This window comes from Coregonus lavaretus (assembly GCF_964263955.1).
Source record: "Coregonus lavaretus genome assembly, chromosome: 10".
NCBI classification, from domain to species: Eukaryota; Metazoa; Chordata; class Actinopteri; order Salmoniformes; family Salmonidae; genus Coregonus; species Coregonus lavaretus.
Genome location: NC_139997.1, coordinates 44,632,389 through 44,641,483, shown reverse-complemented (window position 1 = coordinate 44,641,483; position 9,095 = coordinate 44,632,389). Strand labels below are relative to the sequence as shown.

The 9,095-nt window shown below is 43.2% G+C and overlaps 1 pseudogene across 1 annotated transcript; it reads right to left on the bottom strand.

The window, feature by feature from the left end:
• Positions 1-4,918: 4,918 nt before the first annotated feature.
• Positions 4,919-8,644, bottom strand: LOC311136352 (histamine H2 receptor-like; annotated as a pseudogene). Its single transcript has 3 exons — positions 8,530-8,644; positions 5,075-5,259; positions 4,919-4,993 (listed from the first exon to the last, which is right to left on the bottom strand). The product of its transcript is annotated as a histamine H2 receptor-like (transcript).
• Between the last annotated feature and the right edge of the window lie 451 nt (positions 8,645-9,095).

Genomic DNA, 9,095 nt, shown 5'->3' with positions numbered 1-9,095 from the left:
GCAGCAAAGCACCCCCACAACATGATGCTGCCACCCCCGTGCTTCACGGTTGGGATGGTGTTCTTCGGCTTGCAAGCAGCCCCCTTTTTGCTCCAAACAAAGCGATGGTCATTATGGCCAAACAGTTATATTTTTGTTTCATCAGACCAGAGGACATTTCTCGAAAAAGTACGATCTTTGTCCCCATGTGCAGTTGAAAACCGTAGTCTAGCTTTTCGCACCATAATACGTTCATCTCTAGGAGACAGAACGCGTCTCCTTCCTGAGCTGTATGACGGCTGCATGGTCCCATGGTGTTTATACTTGCGTACTATTGTTTGTACAGATGAACGTGGTACCTTCAGGCGTTTGGAAATTGCTCCCAAGGATGAACCAGACTTGTGGAGGTCTACAATTTGTTTAATGAGGTCTTGGCTGATTTCTTTTGATTTTCCCATGATGTCAAGCAAAGATGCACTGAGTTTGAAGGTAGGCCTTGAAATACATCCACAGGTACACCTCCAATTGACTCAAAGGATTTCAATTAGCCTATCAGAAGCTTCTAAAGCCATGACATCCTTTTCTGGAATTTTCCAAGCTGTTTAAAGGCACAGTCAACTTGGTGTATGTAAACTTCTGACACACTGAAATTGTGATACAGTGAATTATAAGTGAAATAATCTGTCTGTAAACAATTGTTGGAAATATTTCTTATGTCATGCACAAAGTAGATGTCCTAACCGACTTGCCAAAACTATAGTTTGTTAACAAGAAATTTGTGGAGTCGTTGAAAAACAAGGTTTAATGACTCCAACCTAAGTGTATGTAAACTTCCGACTTCAACTGTATATATATACATATATGTATGTATATGCTCTCTACTTGTCAATGTTCCAAATGGGGCATTTTTTGTATTTTTACCTAAACATGCAAACACCATCCGATATAATTCATAGCAAGCCGTGCACTGGAATCACAGGGCATTGGTGGCACCTTAATTGGGGAGGACTGGCTCGTGGTAATGGCTGGAGCGGAATAGGTGAAATGGTATCAAATACATCAAACACATGTGTTTGATGCCATTCCATTTGCTCCGTTCCAGCCATTATTATGAGCCGTCCTCCTCTCAGCAGCCTTGACTAACTGGAATGACATTTAGATGAACTGGAATGACATTCACTCTCGTTATGGGTGGCCAAAAATAACTGACAGCCATACCCCCAATAAGCCACGAATATGACCGCATTGAGGCATATGTCACTGTGCTTCTATGGTTATTTGCACCATGACATTGCCTACTTCATTTGTTCATTTCATTTCATTTAGGAAACAAGACAGCTCATAATCCAGTGCCTTCATCACAGTCAACACACCTATATTGTAGCTTTAATTAGCTTTAAAAATGCAACATTTTCTCTCAGCCAAATGGCAACGTGTAGAATAGCATGAGATTAGCTATAAAACTGCACATGTTCCTTTCTGCCCCATGGCAAAATGTGTAGAATTGCAGGAAATTAGCTTTAAAACAAATTTTCTCTCAACCTCATGGCAAAATATGTACAATAGCATAGCATGAGATTTGTATCTTTACCCCTCCCATATTTCTGTAGGCCCAACGATTTCTGGCTATGCTGCAATGTATGGTGTTGTGTCTAGCTAGATAGCCATGTAAGTTATCAATTTTTAAATATTTGTTTATTGTCACATACACCGGATAGGTATAGTGAAATAAACATTAGGCTAACGTCAGCAAGTGAATTAACTAGCTAGGTAGCTACAGTGGGGAAAAAAATATTTAGTCAGCCACCAATTGTGCAAGTTCTCCCACTTAAAAAGATGAGAGAGGCCTGTAATTTTCATCATAGGTACACGTCAACTATGAAAGACAAAATGAGATTTATTTTCTCCAGAAAATCACATTGTAGGATTTTTAATGAATTTATTTGCAAATTATGGTGGAAAATAAGTATTTGGTCAATAACAAAAGTTTCTCAATACTTTCTTATGTACCCTTTGTTGGCAATGACACAGGTCAAATGTTTTCTGTAAGTCTTCACAAGGTTTTCACACACTGTTGCTGGTATTTTGGCCCATTCCTCCATGCAGATCTCCTCTAGAGCAGTGATGTTTTGGGGCTGTCGCTGGGCAACACGGACTTTCAACTCCCTCCAAAGATTTTCTATGGGGTTGAGATCTGGAGACTGGCTAGGCCACTCCAGGACCTTGAAATGCTTCTTACGAAGCCACTCCTTCGTTGCCCGGGCGGTGTGTTTGGGATCATTGTCATGCTGAAAGACCCAGCCACGTTTCATCTTCAATGCCCTTGCTGATGGAAGGAGGTTTTCACTCAAAATCTCACGATACATGGCCCCATTCATTCTTTCCTTTACACGGATCAGTCATCCTGGTCCCTTTGCAGAAAAACAGCCCCAAAGCATGATGTTTCCACCCCCATGCATCACAGTAGGTATGGTGTTCTTTGGATGCAACTCAGCATTCTTTGTCCTCCAAACACGATGAGTTGAGTTTTTACCAAAAAATTATATTTTGGTTTCATCTGACCATATGACATTCTCCCAATCCTCTTCTGGATCATCCAAATGCACTCTCGCAAACTTCAGACGGGCCTGGACATGTACTGGCTTAAGCAGGGGGACACGTCTGGCACTTCAGGATTTGAGTCCCTGGCGGCGTAGTGTGTTACTGATGGTAGGCTTTGTTACTTTGGTCCCAGCTCTCTGCAGGTCATTCACTAGGTCCCCCCGTGTGGTTCTGGGATTTTTGCTCACCGTTCTTGTGATCATTTTGACCCCACGGGGTGAGATCTTGCGTGGAGCCCCAGATCGAGGGAGATTATCAGTGGTCTTGTATGTCTTCCATTTCCTAATAATTGCCTCCACAGTTGATGTCTTCAAACCAAGCTGCTTACCTACTGCAGATTCAGTCTTCCCAGCCTGGTGCAGGTCTACAATTTTGTTTCTGGTGTCCTTTGACAGCTCTTTGGTCTTGGCCATAGTGGAGTTTGGAGTGTGACTGTTTGAGGTTGTGGACAGGTGTCTTTTATACTGATAACAAGTTCAAACAGGTGCCATTAATACAGGTAACGAGTGGAGGACAGAGGAGCCTCTTAAAGAAGAAGTTACAGGTCTGTGAGAGACAGAAATCTTGCTTGTTTGTAGGTGACCAAATACTTATTTTCCACCATAATTTACAAATAAATTAATTTAAAAAAATTCTGGAGAAAAAAAATCTGTCTGTCATAGTTGACGTGTACCTATGATGAAAATTACAGGCCTCTCTCATCTTTTTAAGTGGGAGAACTTGCACAATTGGTGGCTGACTAAATACTTTTTTCCCCCACTGTAAATCAACCATTTTATCGGATCATCAAGAGAGGTTCAATTGTTGTGAAGAAGGCTTCAGGGCGCCCAAGAAAGTCCAGCACGCGCCAGGACCGTCTCCTAAAGTTGATTCAGCTGCGGGATCGGGGCACCACCAGTGCAGAGCTTGCTCAGGAATGACAGCAGGCAGGTGTGAGTGCATCTGCACACACAGTGAGGCGAATACTTTTGGAGGATGGCCTGGTGTCAAGAAGGGCAGCGAGGAAGCCACTTCTCTCCAGGAAAACATCAGGGACAGACTGATATTCTGTAAAAGGTACAGGGATTGGACTGCTGAGGACTGGGATAACGTCATTTTCTCTGATGAATCCCCTTACTGATTGTTGGGGCATCCGGAAAAAAGCTTGTCCGGAGAAGACAAGGTGAGCGCTACCATCAGTCCTGTGTCATGCCAACAGTAAAGCATCCTGAGACCATTCATGTGTGGGGTTGCTTCTCAGCCAAGGGAGTGGGCTCACTCACATTTTTGCCTAAGAACACAGCCATGAATAAAGAATGGTACCAACACATCCTCCGAGAGCAACTTCTCCCAACCATCCAAGAACAGTTTGGTGACGAACAATGCCTTTTCCAGCATGATGGAGCACCTTGCCATAAGGCAAAAGTGATAACTAAGTGGCTCGGGGAACAAAACATCGACATTTTGGGTCCATGGCCAGGAAACTCCCCAGACCTTAATCCCATTGAGAACTTGTGGTCAATCCTCAAGAGGTGGGTGGACAAACAAAAACCCACAAATTCTGACAAACTCCAAGCATTGATTATGGGCTGCCATCAGTCAGGATGTGGCCCAGAAGTTAATTTACAGCATGCCAGGGCGGATTGCAGAAGTCTTGAAAAAGAAGGGTCAACACTGCAAATATTGACTCTTTACATAAACTTAATGTAATTGTCAATAAAAGCCTTTGACACATGGAATGCTTGTAATTATACTTCAGTATACCATAGTAACATCTGACAAAAATATCTAAAAACACTGAAGCAGCAAACTTTGTGAAGACCAATACTTGTGTCATTCTCAAAACTTTTGACCACGACTGTACATCTCTATCAGTTAGCTGGGGAAATGATCAGCCTGGACACAGCTATTCAGACTGTTAATATAGACTCGGGCTATGTTCTCTTTATCTTCTTAGTTTGTTCCCTTTACCCTCCTTGGTTTTATAAGTAGGTGATGACTTATCAGACATATCAGTCAGACATAGTGTACAAGCTGTTGCACAACTGCACCGTTTGTATGTCTCCTTCACTTTTGTCCAGTGGAGATTTTTTTCTGTATAATTCTTTTTAAACCTCTGCATACATCAGTGTGACTGTGTCTGTTTGTCTCACCTTTGTTATGTGTCTGTGTCTCACCTGTCACCAGGTAGACGCCAGGTAGTAGAAGGTGAGCTAGGACGTGAAACAGAGAGAGGGTCTCTTGTTGGTGACATAATAAGAACATAACACTGTTTGTCTGATGTACTTTTATGATGTGTCCTATATGTGTTACCTGATCCCTATCCAGTATGTTACTATTCTGTGATGAACAGTGTATTTTACCTGGTCTGGTCAGTGATGGTGCTGCCATTGCTCTCCTGCAGGGTGATGCTCTTCCCCTCCGGCTGATTGTCCTGGGGAGGGCGTCTCTGTGGCCATTGGTCAGATGAGTGTCTCCGTGCCCGTTAGAGAGATACACTTGTTTGTGTAGGTACAAACAGATAGTTGTGGACGTGTCTACACCGTGGCCCCCTGCACCGCAGCAGCTCCCAATGGGCCTTACAGAAGTCCCTGTTCAGGGCCGGGTATAGGATGGGGTTGACAGTGGAGTTAAAGTAGCCCAGCCACATCACCACAGAGTGGGCAGTAGTAGGAGGGTTAGTCTCTGCCCCGATGCCCATTCAGATAAAGGATTAATAGGCAGTGCTTAATTTGAGCCGGATCCTGCCAGATCCTGTACCTCTCAGATTTGACTTTGTTTGTTCAAGCACCTATTTTCCCGGATCTGGTACCACTCGCGGCATGATTTATTAATTATTTCACTGTAGACATTCTAATAAAAGCAATCAGCATTAAATCAAGTTGCCTCCTCGTTATTCTCCCGCCCCCAGAAAGACCATCATGTAAAAGCAAGGTGATCCTTCTGTGTAATCATCCTATACTGCCACACTGATTCCAGACCTGGTCTCTTATTTGTACATAGAGGTTATGGGGAGGGCAAGTGGGGTAAGTAACTTATCTTGACACAGTTCTTGGTAGTGGTAGTCAGCTAGTGAAGATGTCCCTACAGTGGCTTGCGAAAGTATTCACCCCCCTTGGCATTTTTCGTATTTAGTTGCCTTACAACCTGGAATTAAAATGGATTTTTGGGGGGTTTGTATCATATGATTTACACAACATGCCTACCACTTTGAAGATGCAAAATATTCTCTGGGGTGAAACAAACAAGAAATAAGACAAAAAACAGAACTTGAGCGTGCATAACTATTCACCCCCTCAAAGTCAATTCTTTGTAGAGCCACCTTTTGCAGCAATTACAGCTGTAAGTCTCTTGGGGTATGTTTCTATAAGCTTGGCACATGATTTTGCCCATTCTTCAAGGCAAAACTGCTCCAGCTCCTTCAAGATGGATGGGTTCCGCTGGTGTACAGCAATCTTTAAGTCATACCACAGATTCTCAATTGGATTGAGGTCTGGGCTTTGACTAGGCCATTCCAAGACATTTAAATGTTTCCCCTTAAACCACTCAAGTGTTGCTTTAGCAGTATGCTTAGGGTCATTGTCCTGCTGGAAGGTGAACCTCCCTCCCAGTCTCAAATCTCTGGAAGACTGAAACAGGTTTCCCTAAAGAATTTCCCTGTATTTAGCGCCATCCATCATCCGCCAGTCCCTGCCGATGAAGAACATCCCCACAGCGTGATGCTGCCACCACCATGCATCACTGTGGGGATGGTGTTCTCGGGGTGATGAGAGGTGTTGGGTTTGCACCAGACATAGCATTTTTCTTGATGGCCAAAAAGCTCAATTTTAGTCTCATCTGACCAGAATGCCTTCTTCCATATGTTTGGGGAGTCTCCCACATGGCTTTTGGCGAACACCAAACGTGTTTGCTTAATTTTTTCTTTAAGCAATGGCTTTTTTCTGGCCACTCTTCTGTAAAGCCCAGCTCTGTGGAGTGTATGGCTTAAAGTGGTCCTATGGACAGATACTCCAATCTCCACTGTGGAGCTTTGCAGCTCCTTAAGGGTTATCTTTGGTCTCTTTGTTGCCTCTCTGATTAATGCCCTCCTTGCCTGGTCCGTGAGATTTGGTGGGCGGCCCTCTCTTGGCAGGTTTGTTGTGGTGCCATATTCTTTAAATTTTTTAATAATGGATTTAATGGTGCTCCGTGGGATGTTCTGATATTTTTTTATAACCCAACCCTGATCTGTACTTCTCCACAACTTCGTCCCTGACCTGTTTGGAGAGCTCCTTGGTCTTCATGGTGCCGCTTGCTTGGTGGTGCCCCTTGCTTAGTGGTGTTGCAAACTCTGGGGCCTTTCAGAACAGGTGTATATATACTGAGCTCATGTGACAGATCATGTGCCACTTAGATTGCACACAGGTGGACTTTATTTAACTAATTATGTGACTTCTGAAGGTAATTGGTTGCACCATATCTTATTTAGGGGCTTCATAGCAAAGGGGGTGAATACATATGCACGCACCACTTTTCCGCTATTTATTTTCTATAATTCTTTGAAAAAAGTTTCTTTCATTTCACTTCACCAATTTGAAATATGTTGTGTATGTCCAATACATGAAATCCAAATAAAAATCAATTTAAATTACAGGTTGTAATGCAACAAAATAGGAAAAACGCCAAGTGGGATGAATACTTTTGCAAGGCACTGTACGTAATCACGTCACATAGCCTAGTCTAGTCGTCTCCCTACTGAATTTGAATTGTGGGAAAGCCAAATTAAAAATGGATAAGAAAAGGCAGTTTGACATTTTTCAAGTCCAAAAATTAAGAGAAAGATGGTGAATCAAACCCAGAACAAGCCAGAGAACTGTCAGTGCCGGAGGAGAGGAGTGAGGGGCAAACTGTTCATGATGGCGATGCCTTAGCTAGCAGCGCTGCTAATCCCGCCAGTTCAGCATCACCACCAGCACCTCCATTATCTAGTAGGCCTACTAGCGAGTCAGACTCAGTGGGAGAGGGAGACGGGGAGCTGTGGGGGAGGGGGGTTGTGCATCCACCAACAAAGTGCTCGGAGCAGGTGCAATTTGCAGTTCAAGAACAAGCAAACGTATAATCCCTGGCTTGTCATGCAGAATTCAAAGTTGGTCTGTACAACATGCAAAAAGGTAGGGAGCTTGGGTCTAGAAACGACTGGAGGGATTAAACTAGCAAAAGAGTGGGTGGAATGTACAGTAAATTAACATCCTATGCATCAGACGTTAAAAAACAAACAACAAAGAGCCCTCAGAAAAAGGTTTTTGAACATGCCTGAACTAAGGCACATTTGGTGGCATCAATGTAGACAAGGCTAAAGAGGCCACCCAGGTTAACACTCAAAATGAAGAAAAAAATAGACACTACAGCCAGAGTCTTCAGAACAGCCTTAGAAACCCGCTCATGGCTTTCAGCAAGAAGTTGACTCTCAGGAGTTAAATGGACTTGACATGGGGAAAGTCATTGTGGGATGTTTTGAAAACTAAGGTAGGACGTTTCTTTTCCTTTACAAACTTGTTCTGTGCTGTGAAGGTAATGTGCTTCATATTATCTTATAGGCAGGAGGCCTATATATTCTCATATGTGTGTTCTGCTGTAGCCTACATTGATTTATTTTATTTGAAGTTGTATTCCGATATTGTGATATTTGTTCTACTGCTACATTGATGTCTTGAAAATTATATGAAATTCGGGTCTTGTAAGCCCCACAGCTGAGTATGTGTGTATATGGCGGGTGTTCTGCAGTGTCCTTTAAAAATGTTGCTGTACATTGATGTCTAGAAAATTAGGCTATAAGAAATTTGGACTTGTGTAAGCCCCGCAGCTATACTGAAGTATGTGGGCATGCTTGAATTAATTAGCACCTTGGAGAGTGCTGTCCGTTTCACCACCATAGATAGTAGGCTACTTGGCTGCTACGTTGTGTTTGTGCTCCAGGACCTCCAGATTTACAAATTAAGCACTGGTAATAGGGGAACTAGCAGATAATGAAGGCTCCCAGAACTGCTGCTAGTGTCACTGTGGCCTTGTGCTCCCGCCGCTGATGCTGTGCGGGCGAATGAAGCATTGGCAGCTCGGATAGGCCTTACCTGGATGGGTGGATAATGACAGGTTAGAGAAACAGGTCAGCAGATGGAAGACAGTATCTATTAACCTGAATAAATAGATGCAACAGTAAAACTACTCATTATTCCAGTACCATTATACTGCTAAATGCATAATTACTATTATCTCTACTAAAACTGGTAATGGTACTACCGCACAACAAATAAAGTTAACGAAGAAAACACTAACCTGTTCGTGTGCTACCCGAAAGATGCAGTGGTACATCCCACACATGACCAGCAGTGAGAGGTAGAAGGTGACAAAGGCATCCATGAGCAAATTAAGTGCCTATTGAAAGTCTACACAGTATTCACATTTTGCTGCCACGGTGACTAAGAAATACTCCCCAGATAGGCAGGAACCTACGAAGAAATCTAGAGAGGAAGCAGTCCTCTTCTGGCTGTTAATACAGA